Source organism: Pinus tabuliformis, chromosome J (assembly GCF_031772625.1).
Source record: "Pinus tabuliformis cultivar Carrire ecotype Pingquan chromosome J, CPIR1, whole genome shotgun sequence".
NCBI lineage: Eukaryota > Viridiplantae > Streptophyta > Pinopsida > Pinales > Pinaceae > Pinus > Pinus tabuliformis.
The window spans coordinates 1,056,191,162-1,056,206,788 of NC_142295.1; positions in this window are offsets into that span (position 1 = coordinate 1,056,191,162).

Genomic DNA, 15,627 nt, shown 5'->3' on the forward strand with positions numbered 1-15,627 from the left:
CTTGTAGGGGAACCCTTTGGACGTGAAGACTCTCTCGTGGATTATACAGACTATTTTTCATCACCCTTGAATCTGACGATGAACAGGGGGTCACAGATCAATTGTGATTCACTCAGCCAAGAAAACACACGTGGTCTTCCAACAGATCTGAACGACCAACACCATACGCCATTGATTAAGGCACAACTAACACCTCAATGACAAATAGCTGCACAATTCAAGCTATAAAATCAAAATTCATAATATGCCATTAACATTTTTGAGCAGATACCAAGCAGCCTATATATGCAAAACATTGCATCACTAATGAAATCAGTAGTTAATAGAAGTGAAATGCATATACATTTGAAGGATTACTGCAAAAACGGTGCGAAAACGATGCAGAGAAATCCTAAACAATGTTAAACCACAAGATTGTCTAAGCCCAAGAAATTCTTTGAGCCCAAAAAATGTCACGACCATACCTATCAAATAAAGATGGACCTCAAAGGCTGTCAAATTAAACTGGACTTCAAAAGCTGTAGCAGTTCACTGCTCTGAAACTATAATGTATAGAGGTAAAGACAAATTGTAACGTATCAAGCTAAAGATAGAGCTTTAAAAAAAAAGACCTCTAAGACCCACAAAAAAAAAGAAACTGGAAGACACCTGTAACACATGCAAAAAAAATGTATAATACAAAAATATATTTCAACACGTAAAACCCTGTGGGCCCACAATTTTACCACTTGCCTGCCTCTCGTCTTTCTTGCATACCCAAGGTCTCTACTTCCGTCTCTCTTGCATGTCCAATGTGTCTACTTCCTAGCTAGGTGGAATGGATTGCTCAGCCTGCAAAATAAATAAGTTCACAGCAAGACCCCATCTTCATATAGCAAGCATGAAGCCAGAAGCTAACCAACTCATTAAGCAAGACCTCAGATGCAGCTAACCCCGGAGAAGTATCTTAGATTCGAAAGGCCCTTGATTTAGCAAGGAAAGACAGGAAAAAATATGCCTGTTGTTGCACTCTCGACAATACGGATCGAACTCCCACAGAGTGAGATAAAGAGGGCTTGTCAGACATGGAATGAGATAAAGAGGACCTGTCAGACATGGCTTCATCGTGTTTGTTAACCTATTCATTCTGAGTGAAACATTCCAAGGTGTAGCAACCAAAAATGGCTTTGGGTTTCAAGCCCAGGCTTGGCTTCCTTTCAGGCCTAGAATCACCTTCACAGAGCTTAGGGTAACATGCCTCTAATGTAATGCTCTATATAGCGGAATGTAATGCTCTATAAGCCTCTGGTAAAGTTATCCAAAATAACAGGGAAAGCCAGTAGAAATGGTAAAGTTGTGCAGAAAACAAGAGGTAAGTGAGCAGAAATTACCAGAACAGAGATAAAGAGGGCCTGTCAGACATGGCTTCATCGTGTTTTTTTACCTATTCATTCTGAGTGAAACATTCCAAGGTGTAGCAACCATCTCTACATATATATCATCATCTTGCAGTAGTGGATTCTTCTCTAACAAGCTTGGAATTTTTTCCTGTCACGCAGCCTCACTTGAATCCAACAAGGGCATGAGAAGACACGCAGCCTCTCTCGAATCCAACAAGGGCATGATATGTCTTCTCATTTGTAATCTTGTTGGATCAAGGCATTGTAGGTCTTCTCGTTTGGGCATTGTAGGTCTTTTCGTTTGTGATTTGTTAAGGTATTTTAAATTGGATAGCTAGGAAATAGAACCTGCCTTTCTAGAACCTGCTTTTCTTGGAAGATCGAGAACAAACAAGAGAGACTGGGTTTCAAGCCCAGGCCTGGCTTCCTTTCAGGCCCAAAATTGAGCTCAGGGTTTTGCCTCAGGTAATACCTGGCCTTCCAGAATCACCTGAAAGTACTTTTGATTGATAAACTAGCAGAAATGGTAAAGTTGTGTAGAAAACAAGAGGTAAGTGAGCAGAAATTACCAGAACAGAGATACCCTTCGCAAACCCCTTCCATTTTGCATGCTAGAGACTACATGGAATTTGAACCCTAGCCTTCTAGTTAGTTTTTTGGACTTTGATCTACAGCTGAAACCTTAACCATGATATCCCCACCAGCAAGCAGTCCACTTTCCTTCGCAAACCCTAAAACTGAAATTCATCAAGCCCTGCCTCTCCTCCTTGATTGAAACTGAAACTCTCCTCCTTGACACCTGAAACTGAAACTCTCCTGAAACTCTCTGCTTTGCTCCTGAAACTCTCTCCTTTGCAGGACACCTGAAACTCTCTGCTTTGCTCCTAAAACTCTCTGCTTTGCATTACACTTCCTTGACACTTGGCTCACCGTGGATGCATTTGAACTTAGCCTAAGCCTAAAACTCGTTTTATAAAATATAAAATGAGCTAAATAAACTTTGCCTAAAATGAATGGTCACTCAATGTTAAAATGAACTTTGTATAAAATTACATTGTCCCGTGCATTTTATTGCATCCGAAAAACAAATCCTGCAATAAGAGGTCCATTTTTTTACAATCAAAACCTTTACTAAAAAATCAATTGATAAATATAATTGCTATAAAACTTTGGTTAAACCATAAATAAACAGGGGAAAAATTGGTCAACGGGGAATTTAATTGGATTTCAACGATCTATCGATCGCTATAGTCATACTGAAGGCAGGGACTAATAAGAAATGACAAAAATGAATGAATGAATGAGCTAACGGGAATGGTTTACTTACTTATGAACTCCTACTTGAGCTATATTCTTGGACAGAAGCTTTCTGGGCTAGTTCCCAATAGAACTCAGTAAGCTCAACAAGGTCACCAAGAAAACTCGACTTGCTAAACAAACTACACTAGCTAATTTGAGATAAAACTGTATTTTTATTTATATTTTAACAATCAATTCATTTCAGTTATTTAAATATTTAAAAAAAAATGATCTAATATTTAATATTAGATTTTATGAATTACAATTTTTTCAGATTTATTAATTATATTAAAATGATATACCTAAACACATTACATGATTTTGACTATAATTGATTCACATATTAGTATTATTTATATTATTCAACGAGATATTTAATGAGTTTTATTTTTTTTTAATTAATTAATTTACATAATTTATTTGATTCTACAATTTTTTTTAATATATTTTTGTTATTATTAATTGATATTTATATTATTGTTGAATAAGATATTTGATGAGTTTTTTTTAATTAATTAATTTACATAATTTATTTTATTCTACCATATTTTTTAATATTTTTTCATTATTATTAATTTTATATAAAATTTAATTAGAAAAAAAAATAAACAAAAATGGAATTGTAATATATATAGATTAAGTGTTTGTAAATAATGAGAAATTATAATTTTATCAATACTTCATTTTATTTCTAAAATTATTATTCCAAAAGATTTAAAAAATTAAAAAATATTCCAAAAAATTAAAAAATATATTGGTTAATAATATTATATTTTATAAATTTCAATGGTTTTTCAATTTAATTTATTACTTTATCTTCATAACAATATTTCATATTTCATATAAATTAATTAAAAACAATAAATAAATAAATAAAATTTATATTTATATTTCTCCTTAAAAAACTATGCAAATTTATTTAAAACATTTTTATAGCAATGTACTTTAAACATTTTTCTAAAGAAACCAAAAATATCTCCAGTTGAAAATCCGAAGTCCACTAATACTAAATTATCCTTAAAATCTTAAGATTAATAGTGCAATTTGATTTTTAAGATTAATAATGCAATTTCCTGTATATTTACTTTAATTTAAAAAAAAAAAATTAAGAAATTTATAAATGTCATTTCACAAGCCTCGTATAAATTTTCCTATATAACATTTTTGAAAAAAAATAATTCAAAGATAGCTTAAGCTGAGCAACATAATAATTATCACACCATGAACAATACAAGTCACATTGAGAACCCGAAATCTGTGTAAACTGTTTTTATTTAAAATTCCTGGTACAGTAGCATCTATGATATTGCACCAGGATTCATCATATCTGACGGAACATATTGGACTTATTACATCTCGTAAATCTGACAGGCGTATTGAATTCCAACTTTGGGAAAGGCGATGGGAAGGCATCTTCTGAATTCAATAAAGTCGATGATCAGCACGTCATTTTTAGCACCATAGGGAAATAAGAGGAATCTAATAATGCTTTGGAGCACAACGTTCTCCCATTCCTTCCCTTGCACCGAGTGTTCAATATGGACCACCCTCGACCATGCTTCCCACCATTACTAGACACATCAGAGGTTGCAGAACAACTCACCAGGGACCAAGTTCAACAGAAGTTTCCTCACCTCATGGAGGAACTCAATGCAATGGGGACCATTACTTCCTAAGGGGGGAAGAATGATCCAGGTGGATGGTAGTGGCCACCCACCTATCCCACTTGGATCAATTTTTCATTTTCCTTAATTATAGCATAATTTACTATTTTTGGCAATTTTTCGAGTCCTAAACTTCTAGAGCCATTTTGAGGACCTAAACGACATTTTTTGGGAAAACTAGGAGAAACATGGGTCCAGGGACTGATGTTGCTCACTCAAAAGTTGTATTTCTTAGATAGATCTTTCTAACGAGGTATTGTGTGCGTCATACGGAGATAGTATGTCAAAATTATGACTTTGGGAAGTTGATGTACCAATTTTCCCAAATGGGGCCCATAGTTTGGCGCTTCATCTCCTAAGGTTAGGTTTTTAGATCTTTAGGGTTTTCCATTGTTTCTCAACAATAAATAGGCCTTCGAGCCTCGTTGTAACATAGTTCAATGGCATGTAGCCACCACATCTTTTCTCAGAGATAAGCTATCATCGCCCGAGCTAGTTTATTTCCATTTCTATTTGTAAGCATATTTTCAGTATTTTACATCAATGAAATGAACTATTATTTCTATTGCATCTCTGTATTTATGGGCATATCTGTAATTTGTTGTGTTCCTGTTTAAATCCGGATCAGTGGTATCAGAGCGGTATGCTCTTTCTCTATTTTTCTTTGCATGTCCCCAACGAGGTCAGGATATAAGGAGTTAGGGCTTGAACTGGTCGAACCCTTGCAAGACTAGCCTCGCAAATCCTGACGGCCTCCCATGGTAGTTGAAAAGAAAGACGAGGGGGTAGGAGATCCTATCAAAATCTTGCTCGAATAAGCCCTCGAGCAACAAAGGAACGCGATGATGGAAAACTTTGCCCAGATCCTCCATGAGCTACCCAATGGCGATGCATCTACTTCCAATAGCTATGCTGGAAATGCCACACCCTTTAAGGTACAAGTTAACTTTGAAATACACATATTCGACGGTCATATAGACGTAGATGTTGTAGATAAATGGTTAAATATGCTAGATGGTTATTTTTCTGTTCATGATTTTTCCAGTCGTGAAAGGATCACTTTCACACTTCTCAAAGTGGCCCCCCACATCAAGAACTGGTAGGAAACCTACTGCGAGCAGAAGGATGAAAGTACGGGCTCACTATTTTCAGCCGCACCCACTTGGAATTCATTCCGGGATGCCATCAAGGAGCAGTACTACCCTTTCAAGAGCTATGAGGACAAATACATAAAGTGGACCATGCTGCGGTAGGGAAGGGACCAAGATTTTCCGAGTTCACAAATATTTTTCATACCCTTTGCACAAAGTTGGGTATCAAGGATTCTAAGCTATATTTGGTACTCAAATACCGCGACTGCCTACATAGGAACATCCAGGACGAGATGGAGTTCCTGGACATGTCCTCGCTCGGCACGACATACCGATGCGTTGTCAAGATCGAGTAGAAGTTTAAACAAGAGAAGTGAGACTTTGGATCTGCGTATCCGAAGAACAAAGGACAAAGCCAAGGCGAGGTAACCCAAGAGAACTCGTTGAAGCCGCAAGAAAAGAAAAACACCATGAAGTCAAAGAAGGACACATGAAAGTGGTGTGAGTTCCATAAGAGCCCGACTCATAACACAAGTGAGTGTCGGACCAAGCAGTCGTTGGTGGCCGAGTTGAAGGCTTCAGAATCAGATACATGTTATGACCCTGAGCCAGAACCCGACAAGAGGAATGACAAAGGGAAGAAAATCATTGATGTGGAGCCTAGTGCCATTGTCGCCACCACTACGATCTAGAAGAATGAGCCTGAAGATCTAGAGGAGGGGGAGCGTCTTTTCCACTCACAAATGTAGGTGAAGGGTTCGCCGCTACAATTCATTATTGATAGTGGGAGCCAAAAGAACCTCATTTCAGCAGAGGTTGTGAAGTGGCTGGGCCTACCGACGACACCACACCCACAACCATACAACATTGGGTGGCTTCACCAAGGGCGAGATCTCTAAGTCTGCCAGTAGTGCCGCCTTCCCTACAACATCAAGCCCTTCACAGATGTGGTATTGTGTGATGTTGCACCTCTTTATGTTTGTGATGTATTATTATGCCAACCATACTTGTGGAAGAGACATGTTGTGTATGAGTCAAGGCCTCGCGCTGTTATTATTTCTTTTTGTAATTCATTATACAGGATACCGGAGGCAACCCCACCTACCGCCACCTCTTTGATCTCGGTTAAGAAATGTAGCAAGATCATCACCCAGACTAGGAAATTCATTCTTTGTCTGGTTCACTCCCAAAGTAAGGGGAAGATCGTCACCACATCCATGACCCCCGTGAAGGGTTCCTCCACGCAGTAGTAGTAGCATATGGATACAGTCATGAAAGAATACAGGAACATCTTCTCGTCACCCACAGGGGTACCTTTGCACTGTCAGGCCAAGCATTCATTCGATCTGACTCCTAGAGAACCTTTACCCAACAAGTTGATATATCGTCGCTCCATTATGGAAAATGCCAAGTACAAGCAACGACATGATCATCATTAGGTACCACATAAGTTTCAAGTGGGCGACAACATCTGGTTGCATCTGCAGAAAGAACATCTTACAAGAGTCCATCAGAAGCTCAGACCACTCTGATATGGTCCTTACACCATTACCAAGGTTGTGGGAAACAATGCTTTGGAGCACAACATTCCCCCATTCCTTCGCTTTAACCAAGTGTTCAATATGGACCGCCCTTGACCATGCTTCCCACCATTACTAGACACATCAAAGGTTGCAGAATAGCTCACCAGGACCAAGTTCAGTAGAAGTTTCCTCATATCATGGAGGAACTCAACGCAATGGGGACCATTGATTCCTAAGGGGGGAGGAATGACCGAGGTGGATGTTGGTGGCCACCCACCTATCCCACTTGGACCCCCACAACTGTCTCTTTCAATTTTTCAGTTTCCTTAATTGTAGCATAATTTACTATTTTTGGAAGTTTTTCTGGTCGTGAACTTCTGGAGCCGTTTTGAGACCCCAAATGACGTTTTTTTGAAAAACTTGGAGCAAGAAGGATTATTGGACCAATTTGGTCACCTAAAAGTTGTATTCCTTGGATATATTTTTCTAACAAGGTATTGTGCGCGTCAAACAGAGATCATATGCCAAAGTTACGACCCCGGGTAGTTGATGTACCAATTTACCCAAACGAGGCCCATAGTTTGGCACTTCATTTCCTAGGGTTAGGTTTTTGGATGTTTAGGGTTTTCCATTGTTTCTCAACAATAAATAGGCCTTTGCGCCTCATTTTAATACAGTTCAAAAGCATGTAGCCGCCGCATCTCTTCTGAGAGATAAGCTACCATCGCCAGAGCTAGTTTATTTCCATTTCTATTTGTAAGCATATTTTCAGTATTTTACATCAATGAAATGAACTATTATTTTTGTTGCATCTCTGTATTTATGGTCATATCTGTAATTTGTTGCATTCCTGTTTAAATCTGGATCATTGGTATCAGAGCGGTCTTCTCTTTCTCTATTTTTCTTTGAATGTCCCCAACGAGGTCGAGATATAAGGAGTTAGGGCTTGAACTGTTTGAACCCTTGAAAGACCAGCCTCAGAAATCTCGACGGCCTCCCATGGCGGATGAAAATAAAGATGAGGGGGCAGGAGATCCTATCAAAATCTTACTCGAAGAAGCCCTCGAGCGACAAAGGAACGCGATGATGGAAAACTTTGCCCATATCCTCCAGTGGCTACCCAGGGGCGACGCATCTGCTTCAAACAGCTACGCTCAAAACGCCACACCCTTTAAGGTACAAGTTAACTTTGAAATCCCCATATTCAAGGGTTAGATAGATGTGGATGCCATAGATAAATGGTTATGTGCCAGATGGATATTTTTCTGTTCATGATTTTTCCAGCCAGGAAAATATCACTTTTGCACTTCTCAAAGCAGCCCCCCGCATTAAGGACTGGTGGGAAACCTACTACGAGTAGAAGGATGAAAGTATGGGCTCACTATTTTTAGCCACATGCACTTGTAATTCATTCCGAGATGCCATCAATGAGCAGTACTATCCTGTCAAGAGCCATGAGGACAAACACATATAGTGGACCACGCTGCGGCAGGGAAGGGACCAAGATGTGCCGAAGTTCACAAATATTTTTCGTACCCTTTGCACAAAGTTGGTTATCAAGGATTCTTAGCTACATTTGGTACTCAAATACCGTGGTTGCCTACACAGGTACATCTAGGATGAGATGGAGTCCCTAGACATCTGCTTGCCTGACACGGCACACCAATACGCTGTCAAGATCGAGCAAAAGTTTAAACAAGAGAAGCGAGACTTTGGATCTGCATATCCAAAGAACAAAGGACAAATTCAAGGCAGGGTGACCCAAGATAACCCGTCGAAGCCACAAGAAAAGAACAACACCATGAAGTCAAAGAAGGACACATGAAAGTGGTGTGACTTCCATAAGAACCCCACTGATAACACAAGTGAGTGTCAGAACAAGCAGTTGATGGTGGCCGAGTTGAAGGCTTTAGAATCAGATGCATGTTCTGACCCTGAGTCAGAACCCGACAAGGGGAATGACAAATGGAAGCAAATCATTGATGCAGAGCCCAACGCCATTTTTTCCACTGCTATGATCCAAAAGAATGAGCCCAAAGATCCAGAGGAGGGGGAGCGTCTTTTCCACTCACAAATGTGGGTGAAGGGTTCGCCACTTCAATTCATTGTTGACAGTGGGAGCCAAAAGAACCTCATTTCAGCAGAGGTTGTGAAGTGGCTGGGCCTACAGACCACACCACACCCGCAACCATACAACATCAAGTCTCTTCAGCAAGGTCAAGATCTTTGAGTCCGCCAGCAGTTCCACCTTCCCTACACCATCAAGCCCTTCACGGATGAGGTATTGTGTGATGTTGCACCTCTTGATGTTTGTGATGTATTATTAGGCCAACCATACTTGGGGAAGTGACATGCTATGTATGAGTTAAGGCCTCGCGCTATTATTATTTCTTTGGGTAATTCATTATACAGGATACCAGAGGTAAACCCACCTACTGCCACCTTTTTGATCTTTGCTAGGAAATGCAACAAGATCATCTCCCAGACTAGGAAATTAATTTTCTATCTGGTTCGCTCCCAAAATAAGGGGAAAATTGTCGCCACATCCATGACCCCCATGAAGGTTTCCTTCATGCAGTAGCAGCAACATATGGATACAATCATGAAATAATACAGGAACATCTTCTCCTCACCCAAAGGGGTACTGTTGCACTGTCAGGTCAATCATTCATTCGATCTGACTCCTAGAGCACCTTTACCCAATGGGTCGATATATCGTAGCTCCATTCTGGAAAATTCCAAGTACAAGCAGTAACATGATCAGCATCAGGTATCACACAAGTGTCAAGTGGGTGATAAAGTCTGGTTGCATCTGCAGAAAGAACGCCTTACAAGAGCCCATTAGAAGCTCAGACCACTCCGATATGGTCCTTACACCATTACCAAGGCTGTGAGAAACAATTCTTTAGAGCGCAACATTCCCCCATTCCTTTTCTTTCACCGAGTGTTCAATATGGACCGCCCTCGACCATGCTTCCCAGCATTACTGACACATCAAAGGTCGCAGAACAACTCACCAGGGACCAAGTTCAGCAGAAGTTTCATCATCTCAAGGAGGAACTCTACATAATGGGGACCATTTCTTCCTAAAGGGGGATGAATGATCCAGGTGGATGTTGGTGGCCACCAACCTATCCCACATGGACCCCCACAATTATCTCTTTCAGTTTTTCAATTTCCTTAATTGTAGCACAATTTACTATTTTTGGCAGTTTTTTGGGTATTGAACTTTTAGAACCATTTTGAGGCCCTAAACGATGTTTTTGGGAAACCTAGGAGCAACATGCTTCCATGGATTTCCTGTTGCTCACTCAGAAGTTGTAGTCCTCGGATAGATCTGTCTAACAATGTATTGTGTGCGTCAAACGAAGATCGTATGCCAAAGTTACGACCCTGGGAAGTTGATGTACCAATTTACCTAAATGCGGCCCATAATTTGGCGCTTCATCTTCGAGGGTTAGGTTTTTGGATGTTTATGGTTTTCCATTATTTCTCAACAATAAATAGGCCTTCGAGCCTCATTGTAACATAGTTCAGAGGCATGTAGCCGCCACATCTCTTCTCAGAGATAAGCTACCATTGTCCAAGCTAGCTTATTTCCATTTCTGTTTGTAAGCATATTTTCAGTATTTTACATTAAAGAAATGAAGTATTATTTCTATTGCATCTCTGTATTTATGATAATATCTATAATTTTTGGCGTTCTTGTTTAAATCCAGATCAGTGGTATCAGAGTGGTCTTCTCTTTCTCTATTTTTCTTTGCATGTCACCAACGAGGTCGGGATATAAGGAGTTAAGGCTTGAACTGGTCGAACCCTTGCAACACTAGCCTCGCAAATCCCAACCGCCTCCCATGGTGAATGAAAAGAAAGACGAGGGGATAGGAGATCCTATCAAAATATTCCTCGAAGAAGCCCTCAACCGACAAAGGAACATGATGATGGAAAACTTTGCCCAGATCCTCCAGTGGCTACCCAAGGGCGACACATCTGCTTCCAACAGCTACGTTGGAAACGCCACACCCTTTAAGGTACAAGTTAGTATTTTTCTGTTCATGATTTTTCAAGCTAGGAAAATATCACTTTTGCACTTCTCAAAGCAACCCCCCACGTGAAGAACTAGTGGGAAACCTACTGCGAGTAGAAGGATGAAAGTACAAGCTCACTATTTTCAGCCGCACTGACTTGGAATTCATTACAAGATGCCATCAAGGAGCAATACTACCCTTTCAGGAGCTATGAGGACAAATACATAAAGTGGACAATGCTGCGGTAGGTAAGGGACCAAGATGTGCCGGAGTTCACAAATATTTTTCATACCCTTTGCACAAAGTTGGGTATCAAGGATTCTAAGCTGCATTTGGTACTCAAGTACCACGGTTGCCTACACAGGTACATGTAGGATGAGATAGATTTCCTAGACATCTCCTCTCTTGGCACGACATACCGATACACTCTCAGATCGAGCAGAAGTTTAAACAAAAGAAGCGAGACTTTGAATCTGCATATCTGAATAATAAAGAAAAAAGCCAAGGCGGGGTGACCCAAGACTAACCGTCGAAGCTGCAAGAAAAAATAACACCACGAAGTCAAAGAAGGACACAAGAAAGTGGTGTGAGTTTCATAAGAGCCCCACTCATAACACAAGTGAGTGTCGGACCAAGCAGTCATTGGTGGCTGAGTTGAAGGCTTCAAAATCAAATGCATGTTCTGACCCTGAGTCAAAACCAAACAAGGGGACTAAAAAAGAGAAGCAAATCATTGATGCCTAGCCGAGCACCACTATTGCCACTGCTATGATCCAAAAGAATGAGCCCGAAGATCCAGAGGACTGGGAGCATCTTTTCCACTCACAGATATGGGTGAAGGGTACATTGTTGTAATTCATTGTTGACAGTGGGAACCAAAAGAACCTCATTTCAGTAGAGGTCGTGAAGTGGATGGGCCTACCGACTACGCCACACCCACAACCATACAATATTGGGTGGTTTCACCAAGGGCGAGATCTCTGAGTTTGCTAGTAGTGTCGCCTTCCCTACAACATCAAGCCCTTCACATATGAGGTATTGTGTGATGTTGCACCTCTTGATGTTTGTGATGTATTATTAGGCCAACCATACTTATGGAAGCGACATGTTGTGTATGAGTCAAGGCCTCATGCTATTATTATTTCTTTGGGTAATTCATTATACAGGATACTGGAGGTAGCCCCACCTACCGCCACCTCTTTGATCTCTACTAAGAAATGCAGCAAGATCATCTCCCAGACTAGGAAATTCATTTTCTGTCTGGTTCGCTCCCAAAGTAAGGGGAAGATCATTGCCACATCCATGACCCCTGCGAAGGGTTCCTCCATGCAGCAGCAACAACATATGGATATGGTCAGGAAAGAATACAAGAACATCTTCTTGTCACCCATAGGGGTACCGTTGCATTGTCAGGTCAAGCATTCATTCGATCTGACTCGTAGAGAACCTTTACCCAATGGGTAGATATTTCGCCGCTCCATTCTGAAAAATTTCAAGTACAAGCAGCAACATGATCAACATCAGGTGCCACACAAGTTTCAAGTGGGCGGCAAAGTCTGGTTGCATCTGCAGAAATAACGCCTTACAAGAGCCCATCAGAAGCTCAGACCACTCTAATGTGGTCCTTACACCATTACCAAGGTTGTGGGAAACAATGCTTTAGAGCACATCATTCCCTCATTCCTTCGCTTGCACCGAGTGATCAATATGGATTGTCTTGGACCATGCTTCCCACCATTACTAGACAAATCAAAGGTTGCAGAACATCTCACCAAGGACCAAGTTCAACAAAAGTTTCCTCATCTCATGGAGGAACTCAACGCAATGGGGACCATTTCTTCTTAAGGGGGAGGAATGATCAAGGTGGATGTTAGTGGCCACCCACCTATCCCACTTGGACCCCCACAACTATCTCTTTCAGTTTTTTAGTTTGCTTAATTGTAGCACAATTTAATATTTTTGGTAGTGTTTTGGGTCCTGAACTTCCAGAGCTGTTTTGAGGCCCTAAACGACGGACCGATGTTGCTCACTCAAAAGTTATTGTGCTCAAATAGATCTTACTAATGAGGTATTGTGCACGTCAAACAGAGATCGTATGCCAAATTTATGACCCCGGGAAGTTGACGTACCAATTTACCCAAACAGGGCCCATAGTTTGGTGCTTCATATCCCAGGGTTAGGTTTTTGGATGTTTAGGGTTTTCCATTGTTTCTCAACAATAAATAGGCCTTCGAGCCTCATTGTAACACAGTTTAGAGGCAACATCTCTTTTCATATATAAGCTACGATCGCCCGAGCTAGTTTATTTCCATTTCTGTTTGTAAGCATATTTTCAGTGTTTTACATCAATGAAATGAGCTATTATTTCTGTTGCATATCTGTATTTATGGTCATATTTGTAATTTGTTGCATTCCTGTTTAAATCCGGATCAACTACTGATCATCATGCATTCATACGAGTAGTCTCAATTTTTTTTATGTTCCTACTATAGGGAATCCTTCCTGTGGACTGGTTAGGCTTAAAACATTAGGAAACAGGGTTCAGCATGATGTACCAATAGATAGGTAGTTCGTTACCTAGTTATTTGATGAGTAATACTTTTAACCTTATTACTACTGGTTAACTGGACTTTCTTGGCATTTAAGGTATTTTCCTTGGCGGTTCAAAATAAATCAATCTACTAGGGAACCCTTTTTTTTCCTCTTGCACTTTTTCTTTTCTTTTTTTCTTACTAGGGTTGTATGAGGTTTGCTTACAGAAAAACTTCACTTTAGTTGCAGATGAGTTCCTGACCAGCTTAGTTTAGGATTCAGACTAGACTTATTCTATTTCACTTTTGTAGTAACCAAGTGTCTGTTTTCCTTTATAGGTTATTTGGTCGGTCTCGCACCGCAACCGGAAATTTAAGGTTTTTCTTACTTGCTTACATGACTTCATGCTGTGGGTTCCAAGTTTTTTGTTAGTTTTACCCTCTGCCAGAACTAACCAAATCTGATTTGTCTAACGTCAAGAATTAGAATATTCCTAAGTTTCCAAATTCAGTTATTCAAGTGCTAGCTAATTCATGACCCAGGTTCTCACTTTATTCGATTCACAGGTAATCCCCTTACTAAAATTTATTACGTGGGGGTTAGTTTTCCTTTTTTGTCAATATTCAATCTATTTAATATTTGATTAATAAAAATTCATCACTTAGCCCTCTTTCTTTTAATTTCTAAAGAAGGAAACTTCTAGTAATTCACTGATATTAATAAAAGCACTCCTTAATAACTCTTAATTGTACGTAGATATAAACATACAGAATTTAAACAAAGCCAAAATTTTGATTTCTATAAGAACTATAACATTTAAAAGGAAACATATGTTCAAGAGAATTAAGTACACTTATTTGAATGGTTTGAGATAGACGGGGAACTCAACTAGAAAGAGACCGTTCCTCCCTACCAAGGAGAATGGAAATTACATCTGGTTCTCCCCCCGATATTCTCAATTTCCAGAACAATCAGTTTGACAACGACCTATAAAGGTCAGTTCACAAGTGTCAAGAACTCACAATCCAACCTAGAACTTGCAGACTTATATTTATCTTGCATTTTTCCACTGGCTCTAATCCAGCTCAAGAAACACTCCGTAGACATTGTCTTGCCTCACCTTCTATAACAACCTCCTTCCACATTTACCCAATTTAACCAGTCTGTTGGGGTAAACATGTGACGAGAGGCTACTATGATCTGATTCAACTCGCTATGTATAGTTAAGGAAGTGGAACCGACACAACACAACAAATCGAACACTCTACACATGTCACAGAACCTCTAGGAGCCAACCAAAATTTTCAAGCGATCAACCCCTGAGACAACTTGACATTTTATTGCCCTAGAAGCTCAGTCACTCCCATGGCATGGGAATGCATGTGACCCAAACCCTCCAGTCAATCTTAGAGCAAGGGCATGCAAGTGACTGGGGAGCTTTTTAGCTAGCTTAGAGCCTGCGACCCTAGATTCTGTGCCAATTTTTCAGGATCAGGACTCAGGCCACTGCCTAGAACTCTATGAAACTTCCAAAAATGAAAAGTAACATCGAAATAATGATATTAATGCAAATACTTGAACAAATACTTGACTGGACCCCTACTAGCCATGACATGAATTTCGTCAAACATGTCAGAAATATGCATCGTACAGGTCATAACAACATATCTAAGCATAGGGGTCTCATACTTATCTGAGAATATCTAAGAAGCATTGATGCCTTATCACAATAGCTGTATTATCATCTATTAGGCCATATATTCATTATTCATTCATTTATAAATCAAAACATTATGAGAGCCATACATAATCACTGTCATAAAAAATACTCATAACCAACATATAAACAAAATATATAATAAGGATACAACAACCATAGAATCCACTTATAAAACAATACATATACACACGAAATACGAAGGAGAAGGAACTCTTATTAATGAATGCAAATTCCAACCAGGTCTGGGACTTCCATGAACCAACCAACCATAGATTGACTGAACCAATTTTTTCTTTCAGCCAATCACCCTTGTGCCATATTCCAAGCATGAATGTGGGTCTCATAACCAAAACTCCACTAGGGATTCGTGAGGCTAAACCATCTCACCCTT